Source organism: Rattus norvegicus, chromosome 1 (genome assembly GCF_036323735.1).
Source record: "Rattus norvegicus strain BN/NHsdMcwi chromosome 1, GRCr8, whole genome shotgun sequence".
Taxonomy (NCBI): Eukaryota; Metazoa; Chordata; class Mammalia; order Rodentia; family Muridae; genus Rattus; species Rattus norvegicus.
In genome coordinates, this window is record NC_086019.1 from 9,065,999 (window position 1) to 9,093,383 (window position 27,385).

Here is a 27,385-nt window from a genome sequence, read left to right on the forward strand (position 1 = left end):
GAGACAAGGTCTGCTTTGATATATAAAATACATACCTCGGTCCCTTGGCCAGCATCTGAAACCAGACATCTTCTCTGACGGCTACAAAGTACTTGGAAAAAAAAAGTAAGACCAAAATAATAATATTAAAAAAACCTTAAAAATATTCACAAAATGAAATTATAATTTTAATGCCTGCCTTGACCCTCAGCACTCCCCTTGCTGTGATGGGTAACTTTGGTTAGGTTACAAAGCATACAGCCCCCCACCCCCATCCCCACCCCCACCCCTGCCTCGGGTGGGTTTCAGTTTTTTCAGTCTATAATATAGAGATAATAACATCATTTGCCGGTGTTGCTACCCAATTCAAGGTGCCGTGTAGAAACGAATCATCTATGCTCACATGTGACACAGAGACACTTAACTCTAGCTATAGTTCTAGCTTAAGGTTTGTCACGGTGCTGAAGTAAAATCATGGAATGCCGAGGTAGCTGCTCGAAATCTGTGAGCACATATCGGGAAGAGACATCAGAAGAGAAGGGTGAATTCATGCCAGGGTCCTCCGCTTTCTTTCTCCACTGACGCAGCTCAGGTCTTGCCTGCAGTTAAGATAGGTGTTCCCACATCAATGAAGTAATAAGATGACCCAACCGTGCCTCTGAGCACATCTCTCAGGTGATTCTAGACGCTGTCAAGCTCATTGTTGAAGCTAAGTACTCAGTATCAAAAGAAGCTACCTGATCATAGGCAACGTATTCCCCCAAACACGGGGCACAGTGAAAAGTAGTGTGGATGTGAACATCAACCTAGCCTTAGGAAGCATCCTGGATTACCTCGGCACAAACCATTCCCCACTTCCTTATTCCTTCCCCTCATAGCACTGTGGGGTTTTTCCCCCCACCCCCATGGATTGCAAACCTTAATTCTTGCTCCTGTTTATTTCCTCATTTTTTTATTTAGACATCTATACCAGCATTAAACACTGGATATATTCACCGAATACTTGTCAGGAGAGAGGAACACGAACGAGCGGAAGAGTAAAGGAATGTGGTCAGGTGAGCTGAATAAGTGACTAGGAACCAGAATTTGGAGGTGGCTCTGGACCTGACAGGTTCCTCCTGGGACAGACCTCCGAAGGTTGGTTGTTAACGGAAAAAATTCTGTGAGTATGCATAAAATATGAAGTCGTACCTTCAGGCTGATTTGGACAAGACTCTAGCCTGTGCCTGCCTCCCAACCTTACCTCCAACCCGGGAGGAACGGCATCAGCATCATCAGGGACTTGCTGAGTCTGAAACGCCTAATCCTGCTTCTGACCATCATGTCTTCAGATGCTACTCACTGCCATGCTTCTATGAGCAGAGAACTAAGCTTCCTTATTTTGAAGATTCCTTTTCATTGTTTTAGAAATGCGTATGTGTCTTAGTTAACTTTCTGTTGCTGGGACAAAACATCACGACAAGGCAACTTATAAAAGGAAGTGGCTCACCGTTCTAGAGGGTTTGATTCTGTAACCATCATGGTAGGGAGCACAGCTCTGGGGCAATAGCTGAGAGCTTACATTGGATCAACAAGCTCGAGGCAGAGTGAGCTAACTGGAAATGGCATGGGCTTTTGAAAAGTCAAAGCCTGGTCCTTAGTAACATAACTCTTCCAACAAATGGACACTTTCTAATCCTTCCGAAGCCGTTCCATCAACTGGGGACTAAGTATTCAAATATAAGAACCTAGGACGGCCATTCTTATTCAAGCACACATGCGTACTTATTCAAGCGCACCTGCAGCGAGCTGCAGGGAGCGCGCATGCTCAGGAGCGCGTGTGTGTATATACACACACACACACACACACATGCACGCATGCACACACACACACACACACTCACTCACACACACACACACACACACACACACACACACACACACACACACACATACACATATGCTAGGAGCTGAACTTAGGTCTTACCTGCTGGGCCAGCATCCCAGTCCAGGGTTAACAGTGTTTGAAGTGATGAGAATTGTTGAACAGCATTCAGCTCATACATCCCTCTTCTCTTCTTGGTCTCTGTAGCTACAGAATGGCCTCAGTCATGGGAGGCCCTGAAAACTTCAGCACGAGGAGACTTTTAAACGGCGGTTATTCTAGGATATTCCAGCCAGAAGCCAAAACTTATTGGCCACCCAAGAGAGAAACTCAAAAGTCCCACAGCAGGGGCTCAAAATTAGAGGAAAAGAAAAAAAAAAAAAAAAGATGGCGCTGGACAAACATACATGAACTCTGAGAGGAATAATCTGTCCACTCGGGAAAATTTCAAGCGTGCTTGTGGAAAAATCCTTAGGATACAGACAGTAGATGAAAGGGGGCAGTGGGAGGAAGCCTGAACATTTTTAATGAATCAGGACTCTCAGGCATCAGATGTTCATGAGTCGAGCCCGGGAGAAACTCAGCAACATCCAAACATTTTGGAATAAGGACCTCCTGCCGCTGCTCTTAAAGACAACTTTGTCTTACCTGCCTTTGTGTTTGTTTTATAATGAACCGATTGTTTTCGGAATGAAGGAGCATTCCTACCGGTTCCCTTAGAAGGCTTGAGGGTGTGGCTTCAGTAAGCACATGCGCGCAGGCGCACACACCCCACATTTTCTGAGTCAGACTTTCCAGTGAATGGGTTGAGAAGACATCTTGGGTTCCCCTTGGCTGTCAGGGAGTTCGTTGTAACACAGTAACTACATTTCAGTTCCGTCTACTCATCTTATGTACAGATGCCAAGTGCCCCACAAGAGAAATTTCCAGAAGGTACAGATGATGCTTTAGTCGGTCTACGAGCTCTCGGGACTATCTTTGAAAAGCAACTACCTCAAGCTAAATGCTTGATTCCCGGAAATTTGAAGCTGTTTAGTTGACTGAGAGAAAGGTCTTGTAATGGTTGGTAGTTGTAAGTCTCTGATATTCTCGCATATTCAACACACACACACACACACACACACACCCCTACCTTTGCCATTTTTGCCTAGCTAGGAAAAAGCCCAGTGCTGCCAGCCAAGTGCCTTAATTGACCCGTGGGCGCCATTCTCCATGGGAGTGAGTTATGAAAGGGTTAAAAGGCAGTTGTGGTATCCATGGCCCAACTGTGGGCCTCGCATAATAGATGTTTGTAACTGTACACAGGCATGGCATAATGCTTTAAAAATTGGCTGGGAGGACCAGTCAGATGGCTTATCTCGTAAAGGGGCTTGCCACCAAGCCTGATGACCAGAGTTCAATACCTATGACCCACAGAGTGAAAAAGATTCTAACCCCCACCCTCGCCAGGAGGTTGTCCTCGTACCTATACACTTGTGCCAAGGCACACTTACCTCCTAAACAAATAAGTAAATGTAATTGTCTTAGGGTTTTACTAAATTCGAACAGACACCATGACTAAGGTAACTCTTATAAAACACAACATTTATTTGGGCTGGATTACAGGTTCAGAGGTTCAGTCTTTTGACGGTGGGAGCATGGCGGCATCCAGGCAGGAACGATGCAGCCAGAACTGAGTTCTACATCTACATCTGAAGGCTGCTAGTGGAAGACTTGTTTTCAGGCAGATAGGGTGAGGGTATTTTTTTTTCTCTTCTTTTTTTTTCGGAGCTGGGGACCGAACCCAGGGCCTTGAGCTTGCTAGGCAAGCGCTCTACCACTGAGCTAAATCCCCAAGCCCTAGGGTGAGGGTCTTAAGCCCATGCCCTTAGCGATGCACATATTCCAACAAGGCCACACCTCCCAGCAGTGCCACTCCCTGGGCTAAGCATATACAAACCATAACAGTAATTTTAAAATGAAAAACAATGTCCACTGGGCCTGGTGGTGCCTGCCTTTAACCCTAGTGGTCAGCAGGCAGAAGCAGAGAGAATCCTGTGAGTTTCAAGGGCAGCCTCGCTTACACAGCAAGTTCTAGGATAGCCAGAGCTACACGGAGAGATCCAGTTTCCATCACCAGCATCATCAACAACAACGACAATTTTAAAAGATTATTTTCCTTTTAATTCAGCTGTAGCCCTTCTGGGACTTTCTTATGAAATAAGTCCATCCGATGCTGTTATATCGTCAACTACTCCCCCCACCCCCTTGAGACAGGGTTTCATGTAGCCCAGGTTGGTCTCAAACTTCCTATGTAGCCAACGATGCCTTAAACACAGTCTTCCTGCTTCCACACCTGGAACGCTGGATTTGCTATGTGCACCGTAGCTGGGGAGTCGGGAATCAAACCCACGACCTCATGTATACTTAGGCCAGCATTCTACCTACTAAGTGAATCACCAGCTCCCAGTGGGAACTGGAGAAACTGTGGGTTTTGTTTTCTTTAGACTCAAGAGTACATTTATTAATTTTGACCTCGCACATGCTGAGCGAGTGCCGAGACTAACACCGAACTTTTTTCTCCCTTTGGTTTTCTGAGACGGGTTATCTCTGCGTAGCTCTGGCTGTCCTGGAACTCACTCTGTAGACCAGGCTGGCCTCAACTCAGAGATCCCCATGCCTCTGCCTCCTAAGTTCTGGGATTAAAGGTGTGCGTGCCAACACTGCCCTACCATTAAACCTTAGCGTCCTCTCGTGTGTGTGTGTGTGTGTGTGTGTGTGTGTGTGTGTGTGTGTGTGCGCACGCACAAATGAGTGTTGTCAAGACGGCTTTGAACTCATTCTGTAGCCAGCCCAAGTCTTCAATGAACAGTTCTTCTGCCTCATCCCCCTCAGTCACTGGAAATACAGGTCCACGCCACCACATCCAGTTACTGCTCATTTTAAAATGTGAAAAAAGGTATAAAAATTGTTGATAATTGTACCCCATCGTTGGATCATAGCTGCATCTTCTTTAAATAAAGAAAGCATTTAAGCATTTAAGCATTTAAATAAAGTTAGCATCTAGGTGTGTCCTTCAAGCAGGGAGAAGCAAGAACTGTAAACCAGGCAGTGTTTGTCTCGGGGTGGCTGTGGGGTGGGTAGTATTTAAGAAGGGGGTGGGTAAGTTTACAGACCATCCATCTATTTAAGGCATTCGGTTCAGTGGCTGTTACTAAACATACAGAGCTGTGAAAACATTTCCACAATTCATCGTCAGGACATTCCTATCAATACCAATTGATCCTTCACGCCTTTTCCAGCCACCAGCTCCAGGCAACAACTGATCCACTTTCCGCGCACACAGCCTAGCTGCTTTCTGGCATTTCGTTTAAAATGGAATCGTACGGTATTTGGCCTTTCGAGTCTGGCTTCTTTCTCCCAGCATTTCTCACGAATGGGGCTTATGTACTGGTAATTTCTCACCCCCTCCAATTTTCTGTAGGATCCTCGTCTGTTTATGTGAATGTAGCCCATTTGCCTCTCCATTTGACATTTAACGTAGGACTAGACCGTGACCAATTCTTCATGATCAGGAACAATGACACCCACAAGCATTTGTGTGCATCTGTGTTTGTAAGCAAAGGTCCTACCTTCCTCTCTGTACACATCCTGAAGTGAAATTGCTTTCCTGTGGGGTAGATCTCTGTTTAATTTCTAAAGAAACTTCCAGATTCCTTACGACCAGCTGCACCACTTGTGTTCCCACCAGCAGCGTCTGAACATGGCAGTTTCTTCCACACCACCGCCCATGTTTACTGCTGACTTTTAGAAACTTGTTTGGATATTTTGCCTGGAGGCATCTTTATGTACCACATGCATGCAGTGCCCACAGAGGCCAGAAGAGGCTGTGGGATCCCCTGGAGTTGTAAATCATCACAATTGACCATGCAGTGCTGGGAATCAAACCCTGGTCCTCAGGAAAAGCAGCTGTTGCTCTTAACCTCTGAGCCTTCTCTCAGGCACCACTGTCTGACTTTAGCGTTACTACCGTCCTCGTCACCATCATCGTCATTGCCGCCATCATCATCATCACCACCACCACCACCACCATCTCATCGTCATCATCATCATCATCATCATCATCACGATCATCATCACCATTGTCAACATCATCATCATCATAACCATCATCACTATCATCACCACCATCATTGTCACCATCATCGTCATTGTCGCCAACAATATCATCATCATCACCACCATCACCATCATCATCATCATGCTAGTAGTTATCAAGAAGTGCCACGTTATGGCTTTCATTCTTGTTTTCCTAAGAAGTGACAAGATTTCCCATCTTCACATCCTTTCCCCCATTTCTAAAACTGCATTGCCTTTCACTGTTTGCTCTCTTCTACAGAAGCTCTAGCTGTTTGCTAGGTGTACGCTTTTCAAATATTTCCCCCCATCCTGTGGGTTTTTTTTCCCCTTATTCCTAAATGGTTGTCTTTCGAAGTTGTGAAGATAATTTGTCATCGTTGCTGCTGCTGCTGCTGCTGCTGCTGCTGCTGCTGCTGCTGCTGCTGCTGCTGTTTTGGGGAATAAGTCAAATATGTAGCTGGGGATGACCTTGAACTTCTGATTCTCCCGTCTCTACCTCTCCATTACTGAGATTATAGGCATGTATTACCAAACAAATAAACCCTTGCATTTGAGGCTAGGGCTCTGCCCATGGAACTACACACCTAGCCTGTGATGGGTAATTTTGCTGGTTTCTAATTTACTCTTCAATGGGCCAGGCATTATGTCTTCCTGTATTCCTCATCTTCATCTTCGCATACGGGAGGAGGGAAGGATGTAAATTCATATTTTTTTATGTGTAGGCATCTAATTGCTCCGACACCATTTGTTTCAAAGGCAATTCACATTGAGTTACCTTGGCCCCTTTTTTTTCAAAAATCAATTGGCCATGACTACACTGTTTATTTCTGGGCTCTCGGTGTTTCCCATTGATTTCTGTGTCTTCTCGTATCAATTCCCCTCTGTCCTGATTGCTGTAGTTCTATATTAGGTTTGAAAGTGGGAACTGTGTTCATCTTCTTGTGACACCTCTGCTCTGCATTTTGAATTATAGCTACCACTTTGCTCCTGTTTTGCTGCCAGCTTCCCTGCCATGGCATGCTTTCTCTCAGAGTACCTGATACTAGGCCAGTGACTCCTTCCCCTCCTCCTCCTCCTCTCCTTCTCCTTACTATATGCTATGGTTTGGAAATTGAGGAATAAGGCTTTATTTGAGTGGAAGGCACTCTGCACATCCACCAAGCATCAGCTGCTAGCAGAGGGAGTCCTAGGCTGTGACAGCCTCTGGAGCTGTTACCAAGGATGGAGGATTCAGATGGCTCAGCGGTTAAGAGCACTGACTGCTCTTCCAGAGGTCCTGAGTTCAAATCCCAGCAACCACATGGTGGCTCACAACCATCCGTAATGGGATCTGATGCCCTCTTCTGGTGCGTCTGAAGACAGCTACAATGTACTTATATGTAATAAATAAATACATCCATTTTAAAACCTGGAGAATTCTTCCTACCTCTCTTTGTCCTTCCCTCCCTTTCTTCCTTCCCCCATCCCTTTCTCCATTCCATGTTTACCAATGAAGCTCATAGCAAAGATGGAGACAGCTGTGTCCCTGGTCACAATACACCTGAGGTACTAAGACCATGTGTGGACATCACCATGTGACATTTTTTAACCTACTTTCCTCCTGGACACCAGCTCTCCCCACCCAAGTCTGTGTATTTCTGAGAGTTTATTCTTGACTCCTGGCCAGTGAGTGTGTCCCCTTTTGTCTTAGTTTGGGTTTCTACTACTGTGAAGGCACTACAACCAAGGCAACTCTTATAAAGGCAAACATTTAATTGAGGCTGGCTTACAGTTTCAGAGGTTCAGTCCATTATCATCATGGTGGGAGGCATGGCAGCATCCAGGCAGGCATGGTGCTAGGGAAAGAGCTAAGAGTTCTACATCTTGTTCCATAAGGAGCAGAAAGGACTCTGTTCCACACTGCGTGTAATCTAAGTATGCAAGAGACCTCAAATCCCCCCTCCACAGTGACACACTTCCTCCAACAAAGCCACACCTACTCCAGCAAGGCCACACCCCCTAATAGTGCCACTCCCTATGGCCCAAGCATTCAAACAACGAGTCTAAGGGGGTCAAACCTATTCAAGCCACCACATCCTCCTTTGGTGACCAGATTTCCTCTGTTTTCTGCTAAACTGAAGTGTGTGGTATAAGGCTAAAATTCTCTCAGCTTGCTATTAGAAGAGAAAAGCCTGCCTGGGATATAGACCCTTATAAGAACATGAAGCTGAGGGGGCTGGGGATTTAGCTCAGTGGTAGAGTGCTTACCTAGGAAGCACAAGGCCCTGGGTTCGGTCCCCAGCTCCGAAAAAAAAAAAAAAAAAAAAAAAAAAGAACATGAAGCTGAGGAATGAGGAGGACAGTGAACCCTGACGCCTGAGATCTCTGTGAACTCCAATGTCTTTCCTGGAGCTCCTGCTGAAGTTTTTATCTGGGCAGGCTAAGCTTAGGCTGAACTTCCACAAATTCACATGGTTTATGAGGGGTTCTAACAATACGGAAAAGTCTGGAGTAGTGAGTGCGGGCAGGGCTGTGCTGAAGGCAAGCCTTAAAGAGATTCAGCTTGAAGAACAGTCCTGGGGGCACTTGTTCCTGGAGAGGTGGTATTTTAAAGGGGCAGGGTAGGGACTAAAGAGATGTCTCTTCAAATAGCAAAGAAACTGTGTTGTGAGAGTGATTACCTGTGTTGTGTTGGGCTCCATGGAGATGGACTGGAATCCGTGTTAGGAAGGTCCTGGAAACAGATTTGAAGTCAAGATGTTGACATTCTTAACAGTCCAGTCTGTCTGGAAATGTGATGGCCTGTGGTGATACTCTGTTTTCTGACTCCCAGAAGGGTTTCAGGTGACTCATCAGAGGTAGAATGGATCCAAATGACCACGATGAACCAGGAAGTTTTGTGTGCATGTGCCCATATATATGTTTGTGTGTACACACATGTGCATGTATATGCATGTGTATGTGTGCATGCGCATGTGTGTGCCTTACATGTAATATGTGTGTATATGTCTGTGTGTGATGTATGCGTGTGTGAGTGTGTCTATATATGTACGTGATTGTGTGTGTATGGCGTATGTGGGTGTAAGTGTGTGTGAAGTGGAAACTTATGGGTTCTTTGGAAAGTTGGTTGGATGGTGTTTTGCTGGGGCAAACACTTGAAGGAACATTGAGCTGAAGTGAACACAAGTGAAAGATTAAGGCAGACTTGTGAAGAAATGTTTCTCTGAAGCAGACACAGGTGAAAAGTTGTCTGCTAAAGCAAGCACGTGAAAGGACACGTGATGAAGGAGTCTTCGTTAACAATGCATGTATTGGTCCACCTTACATTGCATAGTTGAGCTGCAATGGATTTCGTAGAAAGAAACACATCTAAAAAGTTCTGGTGGTGTGCTGCAGTGTCTGGCCACTCCCTCGGACTCAGGCTGATTGGCCGAGTGACGTCAGCTGAGGCAGACTGAGGCCAGACCCTTGGAGGACATGTGATGTTTGGAGGGTGTAAGTAGGGTCTGACTGACAGTGACGGAGGCTGAGCTTGGCTTGGTTATAGAGCTAGCCATGTAATACTTATGGATCTCCCACTTTCACTTCCCCAAGAGGGGTACAGAGGAGAACTTCTCCTGATGTTCCTCTTGGTCCCTCCTGCTGATTGTCCAGAGGCCTGGCTGTCTCTGCTAGGCAGTGCCATCACTGCCACCGTAAGTGCCACTGATTCATGTTTGCTATCCTGACTCTACCAAACTGGACTGCTGGGTATCCATAACGCGTTTTTGGAGTGGATCAAGCTGCCGCTGCCTGCTAACCTGTGAACAGAACTGTGTGTGCATTATGCATATATGTATGTGTATATGTATGAGTATGTACATATGTGTATATATTTTTTAATTTTTATTTTGTATTATAACTGTTTTGCCTGCATGTATGTATATGTATGATGGTCATGGTTGGTGCCCACAGTGGTTAGAAGGCAGCACTGGAGCCCCAGGAACCAGAATCACAGATGGATGTGAGCCACCTTGTGAATGCTGAGCATTGAACCCTGGTCCTCTGCAGGAGCAACGAGTGCTATCCATCGCTGAGCCATCTTTCCTGTCCCAGTATGCTACATTTTAATAAGCACACATTCTGGTTTATATCCTTCAGACCGCTAAGGTTCACCTAGCTGAATTCTGAAACAGTAGCGAATTGGGATTTACCCACCCAGAAGCTAGGAAAGACAGTATCAGCTTGGGAGACTGCTTGGAAGCCAGCCAAGCTGCTCACCCTTGTGCAGACAGCCCGGTGCTGTAAAGCATTTCTCATTCATATTTCATTATCAAGAAATCCAAAGTACCAGACGGTATTGAGATTATGGTGAGCTCAGCATATTTTATTTAAGAAGCGATCCACGGGGAGAATTTAAGTTCTTTACTCCTTGTACAAAATCTCCGGCCTTAGATCCATCTAGATGTACCAATAATAATTGTAGCGCCAGATGACTCCATGACACTCTGGTTAGTTGCCAGGAGACTTCCTTCCAGTGATTTGGTGATGGTGATGTTAGCAGGAGCGCCTGGCTCTGTACCCAAGTCTTGTTTCGGGGCATAGTGGGGAATGTTTATTTGAGCATGAGCAACAATGTCTCAATGTCATTCTCTGAGGATTTGCACACCAAGCCCCAGGCTTCGTTGCTGCCTGCTCCCAGCTCCTACCCTAACTCCCTTGCTCCGGTGATACCAAGGTGAGCCCTGACCTCACCTGGATGAAGCTATTGATTCTGGCACTAGTTAGGGTTATCACTGCTGTGATGCAACACCGTGACTCTTAAAGCAACTTGGGGAGGAAAGGGTTGATTCAGCTTACACTTCCACACCACTGTTTATCATGCTAGGAAGTCAGGACAGGAATTCAAGCCGGACAGGCACCTGCAGGTAGAAGCTGATGCAGAGGCCATGGAGGAGTGCTGCTTACTGACTTGCTCTTCAGGGATTGCCTAGTCTGCTTTCTTATCAAACCCAGGACTACCAACCCAGGGTTGGAAGCACCCATAATGGGCTGGACCCTCTCCCATCAGTCACTAAGAAAATGTCCTACAGTACTGTCTATAGCCTGATCATATGGAAGCATGGTTTTCTCCTATCAGATGACTTTAGCTTGTGTCAAGGTGACGTAAAACTATCTGGTACAGTCACTCTCGTGCTGTTCTCAACCGCTTTATGCTGGAAGAGTGGTTCTGGCCCTTGGCAGCTACAATATATGCAGTTCAGCTCTGACGCTAGCCACCTGCAGGTTACGTCAGACTCCATAAGTGTAAGGAGCAGTCCCGGTTACATGGCTCTCACTTCAGATGCCGGCTACAAGTGAGGACTCACCAGGCCACCTGCACAGCTGACAATCTGCCTACAAATTTGGGAACTTGGGCTACTTTTGTTAGGTTCAATAGTTTGCCAGAATGTGTTACAGTGGGGGCTGGAGAGATGGCTCAGTGGTTAAGAGCACTGCTCTTCCAAAGGTCATAAGTTCAATTCCCAGCAACCACATGGTGGCTCACAACCATCTGTGATTGGAAGGACAGTGTGGTCATAAACATAAGTAAATAAATATTAAAAAAAAAAACAGAGGGGGCTGGAGAGATGGCTCAGTGGTTAAGAGCACTGACTGCTCTTCCAGAGGTTCTGAGTTCAATTCCCAGCAACCACATGGTGGCTCACAACCATCTGTAATGGGATCTGATGCCCTCTTTGGGTGTGCCTGAAGGCAGCCACAGTGAACTCACATAAATACATCTTTAAAAAAAAAAAACCAGAATGTCTTGCTGGATTCATGGACATACAGCACAGAAGGAGCCAGATCTCTGAGTTTGAAGTCAGCTTGGTCTACAAAGAGAGTTTCAGGACATCCAGGGCTGTTCCAAAAAAAAAAAAATAATAAAAATCAAAATCAAAATCAAAATAAATAAGAAAGAATGGTTAAGCAGGGAAGATTATCCTAAGATATTCTGACCAACCAAGACTTCCCGCAAGAGCTCGTGAGGTGCTCCATAATGACGAACCAAGAAACTCCTACCACAGAGGAATAAAGGTACTCGGAAGCATGACTTGACCACCGCAGACGGCTGTGTTCCACCTTGGTCTGGCGCATTCCCTGAATAAAAATAGCATTGGGTTTCTGCCTGCTCTGTCCATAACGTCAGTCCAAGCTCCTTATGTGACCATTTTTCAAATCCATCTACCTGATAGGGGAAGATTCAGAAAATATTGTGTTCTGCCTCATAGTAGAATAGAAAACAAGTTTAGCACAACCCCCATCCCCTTATATTTCAGTGAATAGAAGGGAAGAGCATTAGTGTTTGTACTTCTAATTAAGGAAATTGCTAAACAAGCAAACAAACAAACAGGCCTCTAGAAAAGGAATCAAGGCAATGTAAGAAAGGCGTCTATAGCCTGATCTCAGAAACTTGTATAAATTCAAACCCTCTAGCTTTCTGCTCATTTTGGAGAACATTGAAGAATTGACCAGCCTTCAGAATTGACAGCTGAAATTCAATACAGATCTCTCTCTCTCTCTCACACACACACACACACACACACACACACATACACACACACGTGTCTCAAAAAAAAAAACCCAAACAAACTAATAAAATCTTCTCAATACATCCCACAAACCTAAATTATCTCCTACAATTGGGAGACTCTGGAAATCTGAGCCATAGTTAAGGGTTCTCAGCATCTATTCTCCAGTTTATCGTTCGGGTGGATTAAAGGTGCATATTACTTTGACATGCACACCTCCTGTTCCTTCTCAAGAGAATAAATAATTACAGTGATTCATCTTTGTGTGTGGATAGTAGATAAAATGGTAAACTAACTATATTTAGCAAGTGATCGCCCAGGGACCTGCAAACAAATCAAAAGAAGAAGTCATAAGTGGATATTAGTACAAAGGCTCAGAATACCCAAGATACAATTCACAGACCACATGAGGCTCAAAAAGAAGAAAGACCCAAGTGTGGATACTTCAGTCCTTCTTAGAAAGGGGAACAGAAATACTCATGGGAGGAAATATGGAGACAAAGTGTGGAGCAGAGACTGAAGGAAAGGCCATCCACAGCCTGCCCCACCTGGGGATCCATTCCATATACAGACACAAACCCAGACAATATTGTGGATGCCAAGAAGTGAATGCTGACAGGAGCCTGATATAGCTGTCTCCTGGGAGGCTCTGCCAGAGCATGACAAATACAGAGGTGGATGCTCATAGCCAACCATTGGACTGAGAACGGGGTCTCCAGTGGAGGAGTTAGAGAAAGGACTGAAGTAGCTGAAGAGGTTTGCAACCCCAAAAGAACAACAACAACAATATCAACCAACCAGACTCCCCAGAGTTCACAGGGACTAAACCACCATCCCAAGAGAACACAGGGATGTACCTATGACTCCAGCTGCATATGTAGCAGAGGATGGCCTTGTCTGGCATCAATGGGAGGAGAGGACCTCGGTCCTATCAAGGCTCGATGCACCAGTGTAGGGGAATGTCAGGGTGGGGAGGTAGGAGGGAGTGGGTGGTGAGTGGTGGAGCATCCTCATAGAATCAGGGGGAGATATCAGGTTTCTGGAGGAGAAATCAGGAGAGAGGATAACATTTGAAATGCAAATAAAAAATACAATAAAAGAAAAAAAATGTCAAAAAAAAGATTGGGAACTTGAAAAAAAAAGAAGAAACCATTTCTTTATGATTAAAGAAATGTACAAACACCAAGTTCTAACAAAGTGGAAATAAATATAGAGATTATAAATGGGAATGAGGGGTAAAGACTGTAAGTTTCCCAAGATCTAAACATCCATCTTGATTTTAACGCCCCATCCCTTACCACCATAAGAGTAGCTCCGTTTCTCAGGCTACTTTTTCTGTCTCATTTTCCGGACTTCCCCACCTGGTAAGAGTGCAGCCAAGCCCTTGCTTTGATTGCTATGGCCTCAAGGCCAACTCGAACCTTCAAGCTAGTGGTGGCTATTTGTGGTTCCTTTTTTCCCTTAGATGGCTGTCAGGACTCTGGTAAGACTCCCACTTACCAGCTTTCTCTTTCAGACTGGGATTTGATCGCTTCTTGGCCTCTTAACTAAGACCTAGAGCTCGAGCATGCCTAGCAATTCTATGCAACTGAGTTACCTTTCCAGCCTGAATAAATGACTTACTTTTGTCTGTGTGTCGTCGTTTTGCCATCTAACTCCCTATGTCCTCAAGGATGAGCTTCAGCTTCAGCTTCTGCTCCTCCAATCTGCATCACCCCATCCTGAGGTGGCAAGTGTCCCCTGCTACACTCAGCTTCAAATAAATGACCTAAGACTCTGGAAGTTCTAATGAGAGTGCTGGCCCATCCCTTTAGTCTACCAGCCAGGAGGCAGAGGCAGGAGGATCTCTGCAAGTTTAAGATCAGCTTGCTTTGTATAGTGAGATCCAGACCTGCCTGGGCTGCATTGTTGTGAATCCCTATCTCAAAAAAAAAAAAAAAAAAAAAAAAAAGCAGGCTGAGTTTTCCTGTGTAATGATTGACAGTGGGCTGGGCGTTTTGGTGATGCACGTGCCTTTAAGTTCATGTTACTGTAAGTAATCTCGTACTCATATTTCAATGAGTAACCCTAATAAACTCATTCGTTCACTAACTGGATGTTGGGTATCATTACTTTGGTCTGTTGTCTATCCCCTAGCTGAAGTGAGTAGACTACACGTTTGTTCTCACAGGAATCATGTCAAACACGGACATATAAACACACAGACACATACACTGTGAATCCTGTTTAGAAAAAAAAAAAGCAGGCAACAGAGTACATATGGTCAGTTTCTGGTTCTTCCTGAGACTAGTGAGTTGTTACCTCTCCTCTTAACAAGCCTCCTTTAAAAACTTCCTAAGTAGTTTTGTTTGTTTGTTTGTTGTGTTGTTTGTTTTGTCTGTTTGTTTGTTTGTTTGTTGTGTTTGTCTGTTTGTTTGTTTGTTTGTTTGAGACAGGGTTTCTCTATGTAGCCCTGGTGGGTCTGGAACTCACTGTGTAGAGCAAGCTGATCTCAGATTCCCAGAGATTCTCCTGCTTCTGCCTCCTGGCTGCTAGGATTAAAGGAACGTGGGACACACTCAGTTTCAAACTTCCGAAGTCTTAGAGGAGTTTCTCTCCAGAGTGAAATGCTTCAGTTTGCAGGAAGTTGCTATACGACGGAATGCCCACAAACCTGATTCCATAGCCTACCGTGTGACTGCCAGTTTAAGTGTTTTTCACATGCACACATACACACACATACTAGCACACACACACACATACTAACACACACACAGTGTATACACGTATGTGTTTATATACTTAAATATATCAGTCTTCTGCTCCTAGAGCCAGAAGGAGCAAAATAAGATTAAACCAAGAATAAGAGAAAATGAAGCAACTGAGAAATTGGGAAAAGCATAATCTAAGACAATGATGAAAAGCAGTAGACAAATAATGGATAATGTCATCAGAAGTAAGTTTGCTTCTGCTTATATACTTGTTATATGATATATATATTATATCACATATATGACATAAAATATATATTAAATGGTATTGTTAGGGTCCAAGGATCGCTGAAGGAAGACCCTGAACTCAAACAGTATGTAAAAGCAAAGAATGTTTATTCAGCTGAATCTCCCACATGCAGGTGTCTCCCCATTTGGGAATGGAGTTACCTGGTGGATTTGCAGGCCCAGCCTTTATTGTCAGTTAGGGGAATTCCAGGGAGAGGTGAGTGCCCTTTTACCTTGATAAGTTAGTTCTGTCTCTAGGGCATCTGACTGATTCTATAATTGGTTAGGCTCTGGAGACTTTCCAGGGAGTGGCTTACTCATTCTAGCTACGTATTCTTACTTTAGGCCAGAAGTCCTCAGACTGGCTGCCTGAGGCAGTGGTTCGATGACCGGGAGTTCCTGGATCTGGGAGCTCTGGCTAAATCAGTCCTCTCAGTATTGTATTATGTGATATATGCACATATTTACACACACACACACACACACAAGTGCTCATATGGTAAGCATGAATTACTACACACTGTTTTTTTGTTTGTTTTGGTCTAGAGATCAAACCCAGGGCTTGGTGCATGCTGGGTATAGTACTTTGCCAACTGAGCTTTATCTCCAGCTCTCCGATTGTTTTGGGTTTTGTGTGTGTGTGTGTGTGTGTGTGTGTGTGTGTGTGTGTGTGTGTGTACGTGTGCGCGCGTGTGTGCGCACGAGGGTGATTTTGTTTTGTTTAGCTTTTATTACCACATGTGATTCATGACTCTGACTCTTACTCTCTACCCTTCTAGCCTCTCCTGCATATTTAGTCTTTGAGGAGAGCAGAGAATGGGAAATCTCGAGAGGGCTTTGCATTACTGGGACCATATCCTGCAGTTTTGTCCCTTGTAGTGTCCTCGGAAACTGTCAGATAAACGCATGCCCAGGCTGTTGTCTGTTTTGTCCCGATGCCTTGTTGCTGGTACCGCTGGCTGTATTTTCAGTCTGATAAAATTTCTTCAAGGTCGATATTCAGGTAGTTGGATTGAAGATCTGATAAGTGCCCTTAAATTGCAAGTCAGTTTCAGAGTAGAATTGAGAAGACACGTGATTAAAAAAAACAACAACACAACAACAACAACAACAACAACAAAACTAAAAAAACTAGAGCTGGATCTAGTTCGGTGGTAGAGTGTTTAGCATTCACAAGCTGCAAGCGAAGACTCTCTTAAGACATTTTTTTTCCTGTGTGTAAGTCCTCGTGGATGCTCAGGGAATGGACTGCTGAGGTTGAGTGGCGCTGTGGTCTAGTAAGATTTAAGAAGAAGCTTTTCCTAACTTACTTTCCCTGTGCCCTCTATCTTTGTGGTGTAATTTATGTTAAAAGCGCCAGCCGGCTTGTCTGTGTAGGAACAGGCAAAGAGCATGCGCACAAAGTCTTTCTAGGACGTTCCCTTGGAAGCTGTTAAACACTTCTGCTTGGTCACTGAGCAGGACCTAGTCTCACGGCTGATGAGAACTAAAAGAAAAAGTGGAGCAAGGTGGCCTTCTTCCTTGGCTTTGTGTCCAAACACAAAGTGCTTAGATTTCTATCGAAGAAACGGAGGGTAGACGGGAGAGGCACAGACAGCCAACAGTCTGGTCATTGTTATTTTCTAAATAATTGGGGGAGGTTGGGTGGGGAGGAGGGCAAAATGTCTAGATTTATTTGATGGCGACGGAGAATAAAGATGCTCCTTTTGTAAGAGAGGTTTTGTGGAGAGCTAGTGTGTGGCATTTCCCCAGCCGCATTCTGCAGAGGTCGCAGGGCAGGCAGAGCACCCCAGCCACAGAGCCCAGAGAGCTAGGCAGAAGTGGCAGTCTCAGTGGGCAGACTTCTCTGAACAGCTGCCAGCCTGTCATCGTCCCTACAGAACGTCTCTGTTACTTCCCACTGCTCAACTCCCAAGTTCCCTCTAGAGGGCTGCCTCCCCCACTCAAGTTCGGACGCCTCTGTGGGGAGCGTGCCCTCCGATTGTCCACCCAAATCTCCCTTTATTTAGAAAGAATCTTCCCTTTTCCTCTGTACTTGCCCTTCCCACACAACCACAACCTCAAGAATGTGATGCTTGCACACAACACTGTGAAATCAGACAAGGGTGGCTCTGAGCTAAGGAGAGAGAGGCTTCCTACGCGGCTGTTCCTGCTGCTGCTGCTCCTCCCCCTGCTCCTCCTCTTCCTCCTTTTGTCGAGCAAAGAGACTTTATCGGGTTAGTGACTTTCATCACCTCTCTAAACTTCCGGAGCCTAGATTAAAGGTATTAAAACTGGGTGTGGTACAAGACTCTTACAATCCCAGCACTCAGGAGGCTGGGGCAGGAGAACCACGAATCTGAGGTCAGCCTGATTACAAGGCAAGAGATCCTGTCTCAAAAGCAAACACCCCCATGCCACCCGCGCGCGCGCGCATACACACACACACACACACACACACACAACCAATCATACGGGGTTGGGGATTTAGCTCAGTGGCAGAGCACTTGCCTAGCAAGCGCAAGGCCCTGGGTTTGGTCCCCAGCTCCGGAAAAAAAAAATTAAAACCAATCATACAAAGGTATGAAAACAGCACTAACAAAACATTTTAAAACTTCCCTTGAACTACAAGCGCCCCTGAGATCTGTATTTGGGATGCCGATATTCTATTTACAAGTACTTTATTTTCATAGTTATATTCTAGCCACAATTTGCTCTTAAAAAGAACATGGTTGACAATTCAGCAGGACCTACAGATAAAGACCCAAGACACCGTCCAAAATGGCTGTCTATGGAGGTGGGACTTAAGCTAAGTTGCTAGCAAGTTTGTGTAGCACGCTTAAGTCCTTGGGCTGACTTCCCCAGAACCCCATAAAATGAGCCAGGTGGCTTGAACTGTGATCCTAGTACTGGGCAGGTGAAGACAGAAACATCAGAGACTCAAGGTCCTCTTCAGCTACAAGAAGAAATCCTCTAAGATCCGTGAGACCTCATGGGGGAGGGGTTGGGGGAAAGGTGGGGCGGGTGGACATGAGGAGGAGGAGGGTGGCAAAATGGAAGAGCAGAAGGAAGAAGGGGACGAGAAGGAGGACTTGCTTATATGTCATTTAGAAACTGAGGGTTGGGATTGGGGATTTAGCTCAGTGGTAGAGTGCTTGCCTAGCAAGTGCAAGGCCCTGGGTTTGGTCCTCAGCTCCGGAAAAAAAAGAACAAAACAAAAAACTACAAAGCCAGATTGGACGTGTATTGCCCTTAAAACTGAGACAAGTCTCAAACCTGACAGTAGCTGTTAAACTGGACTAAGGTAAAACCAGGAATGGCTATGAGAGATGATCTGGGGAGGGCAAAGCTCTAGAATCCGGCCAGGCCTTGGGCTATGGAGATAGCTCAGCATGAGTCCCTGGGTTCTCCAGGACCCACGTGAGAAGCCAGCTGGCACCTACTTGTACCGTTAGCTCTAGACAGCCTAGCCTGGTGAGCTCTAGGTCCCAACGAAAGACCCTGTCATAAATAAATGAGGTGGATGGCTTGGGAGAAAGGACACCAAAGTTGACCTTTGGCCCAAGACCGGGGCAAGTCAGTTTTTTAAAAAACACCTCAGGCTTTAGGCAGCCCAGCCACCTAGCCTAAAGCAGGACAATGGGTCCTCAGCAAGTTTCCAGACCTCCCGGGTAACAAGTTCCAGCCCCCCACACCCGGGTAATGGAATGTCCCATGAGAAGGAGTGAGATAAAGGCTACCTTCTCCTGAACTTCCTCAGTAACAGTTTCCAGCCCCCACACCCCAGTAATGGAATGCCCTTAGAGATGGATGGAGATAGAGATCACCTACCCCAGAGTCCCCTAATGTGCTTTAAATCAGGCCTGCAAGCTCATTAGGTTGTCTACATCTTAGGAGACCCCAGCATGCTGGACTTCTGCGGAATAAAACACTCTTGGCGTTTGCGTTCTATTTGAGTCCAGGGGTATCATTCTTCAGTAAACCATAGACTCTTACTTACACTTGTTATTTCAGGCTAAGAGATGATCCTTTTTTCGGGCCGTTCTTTGTCGTGTGCCGATGGATTTTAAGTTTGACACCTAGTCACAGAAAAAAGGAAAGCCTGTATAGTATCGGACTTCAAAGTCACCTTGGCACATTCGAAGGAGAATGTTACATAATTTTTTTTTACATCTTCTCAGTGAAATAGATTTATTATTTTTTCTTATGTAGAATAAAAATATTAAGGTCAGGTTACATTTCAAATAACTGAACTGGGTGGGTTAGAATTGCTAGTGTTTAAAAAATGTGGACAACATCCTTAATATAGTAGCTATCTGTGACTAACTCAGTGGGTGTGTGTTACCCGGGGGGGGGGGGGACACAATAAACTCACTCACTGTGTCTTTGGAAACTCAGAGTTTATTTTTCTTTTCTTTTCAAGTTAGACTTCGGAACGTTACTGTTTTTTATTATTTTTTTAAAACAAGGAATTATTTAAGGAATTACCCAAAATTCTGCCTTTGAAGATGCCGCTGCTGGAAAACTAGGCATTTAAAGGCTGTTAAGCGAAACAAGAAACTCGATAGACAAACCAGAAAAACAATCCATGCCTTCCTCCAAGAGTCCTGTTTTTGAAATGAAATTTTTTTTTATTGCCCTGAAATTGTTATGGAAATACAAGATACGACGTACAGTTTCCGTGAGCAACCTTGCCGTTGTATTAAAAACTGATTTGTAAATCCTGCAAGTGCAACGATACTTTAATCTGCGGGCTATCTCTGTAGGCCACGCCCTCGTCACAGCTGCTAGGCCACGCCCTCCGATCCCGATCCCCCCCCCCCCCAATCCCTTGTTAGGAAGATCTTATAGGCGAGACCACATAGTGTTGGAGAAGCTAAAGAGCCTGGCTAAGGGGGATGATTCCAAAGCCCCCTCCAAGGAGAAGTGGATCTAGGGTTAAAGTTGAGCTGAGCAGAACCCGGGGCAGCAGGGCCGGGATCTCAGTGAGGGGGCCTAACAGGCCTGAGCATGACAAACAGGGAACCGACAGGTTTGCCTTCTCCCCTTTTGCTAAAAACCATTAGATTATATTCCTGAAGCTAGCCTCCAAGGTTTTATATATCCACTCCCTCCTCCTAGGGCTGATCGCCAAGGTCCAGCTATCGAAGTACTGAGGTCCAACAGTCAAAAGCCACCTTTAGGCTGACCTAACTAACATGCCCAATTAAAACAAACCAATTCACCCTAACACAGATTCCCCCTTTCCCTTTATAAACTGCATCATCTGCCTATGGCCATGGTCTGTCTCTATCTGAGACAGTTCTTTGTTCCTGTGGGCAAATATCCCCTGCCCTTTTAAACTCCTTCTCCCTTGCTCCCTTTTCCTTCCCACATTCCCTGTCTTTGTCTTTTTTTCCCCCTGCCCTTTGTTCCTGGGGGCAAATAAGTCTTCTTTGTGCTGAGAACTTGGTCTTGGTGTGTCCTACACCAAATCCAGTTCTTCAGTACCGCAGCAGGGGACAGGAATGCCTTGAGTTCAAGACCAGCATGGGCTATATAGTGAGTCTGAGGCTGTCCTAGGCTAAATAGTAAGACCTTATTTAAAGCCAGCCAACCAACCAAGCAACAAAAAATACCAAACCAAAAAAAAAACAAAAAACAAACCAAAAACAAAAAACCCTGGTTCCCCCCAAATCTCTTGTGCTATGTGATTGCTAATCACATTTCTGTGTGGCCTTATGGGGCGTGTAGGAATTGTGGATTTTACAAGTATGCCTACTTCTTTAAGTATGTATACTTATGTAGGAGGGAGACGAGAACTCAGATAAATGTTTTTTAAATTGTTTTTACTTTTAATTTTAATGGTGTGTGTGTGTGTGTGTGTGTGTGTGTGTGTGTGTGTGTGTGTGTGTGTGTGTGTGCATGCAGGTATATGTACATGAGTGTCAGTTGTGAGCCACCAAGTGAATGCTGGGAATTGAACCTGTGTCTTCTAGAAGAAAAACCAGCTCCTAACCACTGAGCCATCTCTCCAGGTCCAGGAGGCAAATACCAACCCTTTCTGTAGTTGACGTTGCTGTCGCTGTTGCTATTACTGTTGCTGTCTTCTTTTCCTCCTTTGAGACAGGCATTACTATAGCCTGGCTGGCCTGGAATCTATTACGTAACTCGGGCTCCTGGGTGCTGGGATTATAGACTTCCACTAGGTCCAGGCCATCGTTAAATTATTTTTTTTAAAGAATTTTATGTGCATTGGCATTTTGCCTACATGTAAATATGTACGAGGGCACCAGATCCTTGGAATTAAGAGTTGTAAACGGTTGTGAGCTGGGACTTGATCCTGGGTCCCCTGGAAGAACAGCTGGTGCTTCTGGCCACTAAGCCATCTCTCCAGCCCCTCGCTGGCTTTAATACAGCAGTCATTTTTGTGTCTGTGTGTCTACCAAACCTGATTAGAATGGATTTGTGGCACATTTCTACCACACCTTCCCGGGTGAGGACGATTGAGGACACAATGAACAGAATCAGGTGTGAACTATTTCCAGCGGTCATTTGAGGCCATTCATTTATTTGGTGTGTGGAGAGCGGGTGTATATAGCATTCCAGAGGCACTCTGTTAGGTGTAGTTTCCAGTACACACACACTGGTGGGCACCCAGTGCTGACCCTGGACTGAGAGGGCTGACAGAACAGTTGGTGCAGCCCTTGATTGACTCATTTCCTGTGTCCCAGATCATCACTGCCCGGGGCAGTCTGCTCACACGGGCAGGCCACTTCATAAATCTCTACGCAGACTTTAGTCTGTGTGCAACACTGCCTTCTATCGCCTAGGATTAAGTTACTATGTCTGTCCTTCCTTCCTTCCTTCCTTCCTTCCTTCCTTCCTTCCTTCCTTCCTTCCTTTCACCAGGGTCTCATTATCTAGCCCTAGCTTGACTAAAATGTGTTCTGTAGACCAGGCTGGTCTCACACTCACAGAAGTTCACCTGCCTTTGCCTCCCAAGTGTTTAATTAAAAGCACAGACATTTAATTAAAGACATTCATTTGCACCATTCTTTTAAATGATTAAACAACCATAACTTCCTTCTAAGTACTCTGATGAACACTGACATTTAGTTCATGGAAATTAAACGTAGGCGAGATTTACAATAATCTTGTGCCTAATTGTACAGATGTGAAGAGATGTGTGCTCTCTGTCTCTTTGGTGGCATCCCTACAGTTAAACTTTCTTGATTTCCATTTTATCCCACTCAGAAAGGCTACCATTAAGAAATCACACACACGGGGTTGGGAATTTAGCTCAGTGGTAGAGCGCTTGCCTAAGAAGCGCAAGGCCCTGGGTTCGGTCCCCAGCTCCGAAAAAAAGAACCAAAAAAAAAAAAAAAAAAAAAAAGAAATCACACACACAAAACCATACCAAACCAAACCAACTGACCAACCAAAAACAGAATAAAACAAAACCCCAAACCAACAAAACAAAACCAAGCATAGTAACCCATGCCTTTAATCTTAGCTTTGGGAGGCAGAGGCAGGCAGATCTCTGTGAATTCAACGCTAGCATGGTCTATATATTAAGTTCCAGAATATCCAGGACTACATAGAGAGATCCTGTCTCAAATACACACACACACACACACACACACACACACACACACACACACACACCTAAAAACAGAACTACCATATAGTATACTACTCCTGGGTATGTACCAAAGAAATCTAAGTCAGCAACCACAGATACGTGTGCAGATGTGTTTACAGCTGCATTTTTCCCGGCCTTTAAGGAAAGGGGTCAGCCCAGGCACTGAACGGTGCATGAGTGAATAGAGAAAACTCAGTGTACATGCACAATGGGGTTTTGTTCTGCCCTATCGCGGAACAAAATTATGCCATTTTCAGAAGAAAAATTAAACTGGAGCTCATATTAACTGGAATAAGCCAGTTGGGAAAGACATATACCACAGGTTCTCTCTCGTGTGGAATCTACTTTGGAAACGGATATCTATAAAGCCTGAATGTAAACAGGGCGGTATATGGGAAGAGAAATGGAACTGGGGCAGGGGTTGGTCAAGCAACATGGAGTTAGCAGGCATGCGCACAAGCAAACCACGTGACGCACAAGTTTAAAAAAATGTCACTATGAATTACATCATGCTGTGCTCTGAATAGGCTAAGAAAACATTTAAGAATCGGAGTCATTAAGATTTACTCCCTTTGAATAACTAGCACATGCCTGAGGTACACTGCATGCATTCGATGTATTTATCGACTAATTGGAACTGTACCTAAAAATAAACGACGGCCCGGATGGAGCGGAGGAGGTGCATCAGTAGCTAAGAGCACTTGGTGCTCCCACAGAGGACCTGGGTTTGGTTCCTAGAGCCCACGGGGCAGTTTACACACTGTATCTCCAGGTCCAGAGCTTCCATAGCTTCCCCTGGCCCGCAGTAGGTAGGCACCTATGTAGTGAGTGTACTTATAGACATTCAGGTAAGCGTGCACACACATTTAAAATAAACGAATAAGGGGGCTGGAGAGATGGCTCAGTGGTTAAGAGCACCGACTGCTCTTCCAGAGGTCCTGAGTTCAATTCCCAGCAACCACATGGTGACTCACAACCATCTGTAATGGGATCTGATGCCCTCTTCTGGTGTGTCTGAAGACAGCTACAGTGTACTCATATACATTAAATAAATAAATTTAAAAAAAGAAAGTATTTAGGAAAAAAAGAAATCAATAAAAGTGAAAAAAATGAGAAAGCTAAACAAAGTCCCCAGGTTCTAACTTACTACTGAGGAGAATGGAGAAAGCGTTCTTTCTCCATGTGTAGGAATCTTCCAACTGACCATGACGCCTGTCTTAACACTGACGGCCAATACATACATACATACATACATACATACGTACACACACACACAGATATACATACACAGATATACATACCCCCTAATTTCACAGTCCTCTTCAGCATTTGAAAGGAAAATGCTAAATTGAAACAAAGATCACTGAAGCCAGAGAAAGGTTTCCGTCATACAGTTAAAGCAATGCTCATGAAAATTATTTCAGTGGTGAGTGATTCTGTTTAATGGAAGATTTCTTTAAAAAAAAAAAAAGATTTAAAGAAGGGGGGAGGGAAGTCAACTTTCTGTCTGTGACTGACATCGCCTTAAGACCGTTAAAAAAAAAAAAAACCAAAAACCGCGTGGGCTCGCGCTCAGGCTCCGCCCTGCCTCCCCGCAGTCGCAGTTCCCGCCTTCCTTCCTTCGCGGTCCAGGCCGCCCCGCGTGGCGCCAGCACCGTTTTCTTCTCCTCCCTTTTCTAGTCCCTTGTGGGCAAGAATGTAGTCGTGGAGCTCAAGAAGGACCTGAGCATCTGTGGAACCAACCCTCCACTCTGCGGACCCACATCAGTGTCACTCACAGACCCTGAAAAATATCCTCACGTGTTATCAAGTCAAGAACCGCTTCATCCGGGGCTCAGTTATGTGCGGCTGCCGGCAGATGGGGGGGACACACAGCTGCCACGGGATGCAGCAAGGAAGGGAGGAAGCCCTTCAGCAGGACAGTGATGGCACCTTCCCCTCCCCCCACTTCCCCACTGGTGACCCATAACTTGACGTCCAACTGAGGACAAGGACACCCCTGCCCAATACTTAGTGTGTTTTGTTTTGTTAATGATTGTTTTTTTCTTTTAAACTGAATGGATGAGAGAGAATCCCTCTGTGGAGCAGGGAGGGTGAGAGAACCAGGAACTGCAGAACCTTCCTGGGCTGACTCCGGAGCATTTTGTACCTTCTCACCCTTCCCTGGGGGATGGGAGCTGCTCCTAGGCCCTTCCATGGCGACATGTAATACATGTGAGGGATGGAAAGATCTGTCCCGCATCAGGAATAAAACTTATGATATAAACTGGAAAAAAAAAAAAACAAAAAACAAAAAAAAAAAAAAAAACAAAACCCAAGGTTTATTCAAACAAATACATTTACCTCAGTTTACCAGTAGGTGTCACTGTTTAAATAGACTGATACTATTTCCCACGGAGTTCCGAGCTTTTCGGAAAAAATATTTTTCTGCGACTCCAGATAATTAAATGGCTGTGAGGAAGAGATGAAAATAAGTGGTCAGTGCTAATAATCAAAGTTTTAGGTTTTGCGATTGATTGTAGTGAGGGGTTTAATCAGTGTCGCACGCTCAATTTATTCAAAAGGCCGGGGTAGTTCCTTGAGCCACACCTACAAAAATCTGTTTAAGCTCTTACATTGCTTTGATTAAAAACACTTTTGAAGAAAAGAGTAGAAGAAAAAAATCGAAAATATTTCAAATTCCGGGTCTTCACGGTCAAATGGTACACATTTTTGAAAGAATGCATGTGAACAAGTTCCCTTTGGAGGGGGAAAAAGAAAAAAAAAGAAAGGAAAGGGGGAAAAAAAGGGAGTGGGGAGCGGGGACAGAGGACGAGAAAGGAAGAAGGGGACTTGTTTTTTCCTTCTGTACATTTGCAAAAAGTTGGCCAATAGCAGAGCTCCACGCAGGGTCTCCGTCTGTATTCCCCTGCCGTGCACAGGTTTCCGGGAACACTGAGGCCTCAGTGCGGGGAAACTAGGCTTGTAGCGGCGCCCTACAAGGATTAAACATTTCTTCCTACAGAAAACAGGTTTTAAATCAGGGATCTGGACCTGAAAACATTGAGGGAACCGCGGAAAAGAACAAAAGTTCACATTACCAGGAGTGGGGTTCGAACCCACGCAGACATATGTCCATTGGATCTTAAGTCCAACGCCTTAACCACTCGGCCATCCTGGTGCAGGCGTGCACTACTACATCTGCTCTTCCTACAAAGCTTACACCGTCGTCCTCGTTTTCTTGGTTACTCAAGGACGCTTCTGAGCGGGTCGCGCGGCGCTCCCGGCTTTCCCGGCCCGGCTACAGAGACTCGGTGGCTGCCGCCGGGTTTTCGCGCCGCCGTAGCGACTCGCCGTCGCCGCGAGCTCTCGGCGGTGGCGAAGGAACTGCATGAACGGCGCGCGGGGCAGCACTCTGGGCCGGCGAGCGGGCGGGCCTGCGCTGGCTCTTCTTGCCCACAGTAGGTGCGCGGGCGCGACAAACAAACTCCACAGCAAACTTCTGGGCTCCGGAGCGGGCGTGGGAAGGAGTCCCACGGGTGGTGTGAGCACGGGTCCGCCAAGTCCACCCTCAGTGTTTCTTCTAAATCGAATGGGTTCCCGGGGCCCGGCACCCGTGCGCTCCTTTCCTTCCTCATCAGTGCGGTTTAGACCGCCGGAAGGAGGTTCTGGAGAAAACTGTTTGGGCAGGGCAGTGTGGCCCAACCCCCCATCTCCCTCCCTGGTCGTAGTTGGCACTATCCCCTTTGCAGCGCTTCAGATGCAAGGTCAAGATTTCCGGAGTTCCCGCCACCTCTATGGCTCCCCTAGAGGGCCACCCCTTGCCTGGCTTTAACTTGTTCCACCTTTTACTTTGGCTTTTGTTGCTGTGAAAAATATCCTCAACAAAAGGCAATTTAGGGGGACAGCGGTTTATTTACATTACTTCGGCTGTCACTCAAAACCTTGGCTCTGCCCTAGGGTCCAGCCTAGGTGTTCTGCAGCTGCAGGCAGGGAGCTGGTGGCTAAGCCTTACCCCGGCTGTCCTATCTTGTCCCCCTCCTCCCCAACCCCCCTCCCCCAACCCCGCGTCCCCACACGAAGTTTGGTTTATACAGGTCCAGTGGCTTCAGTCTTTGACTGTGAACCTAGGTCAGCAGGAGCTTTCACTCACTCGCCTCACTCTTTCAGGCCTCCTTGGAACTTTTTCTCGGTTTCCCTGTAATGATCCAACTGCTCTCACAGCTCCCGCGGCCCCTGGGAACACCTAGCTTTTGGTTCTCTTGAGTCCTGGTTAAGTCTGACCGGACTGTCCAAGGAGGGCCACTACTACAGCAACCCACACAGCTCCTGT

General features: G+C 45.6%; 1 long non-coding RNA gene and 1 other non-coding gene across 7 annotated transcripts; both read right to left on the bottom strand.

The window, feature by feature from the left end:
* Positions 1-283: 283 nt before the first annotated feature.
* LOC134482578 (uncharacterized) lies at positions 284-27,082 on the bottom strand. Of its 6 annotated transcripts, none has more exons than XR_010058831.1 (5): positions 26,154-27,082; positions 25,417-25,524; positions 19,450-19,528; positions 11,721-11,822; positions 284-8,675 (listed from the first exon to the last, which is right to left on the bottom strand). It is a non-coding gene; the product is annotated as an uncharacterized LOC134482578 (long non-coding RNA). The 6 variants fall into 6 exon arrangements; XR_010058829.1 differs by having other exon boundaries at positions 11,721-16,502; XR_010058830.1 differs by having other exon boundaries at positions 284-11,822.
* Positions 26,151-26,233, bottom strand: Trnal-uaa1 (transfer RNA leucine (anticodon UAA) 1). Its single transcript has one exon. It is a non-coding gene; the product is annotated as a tRNA-Leu (tRNA).
* Positions 27,083-27,385: the final 303 nt, after the last annotated feature.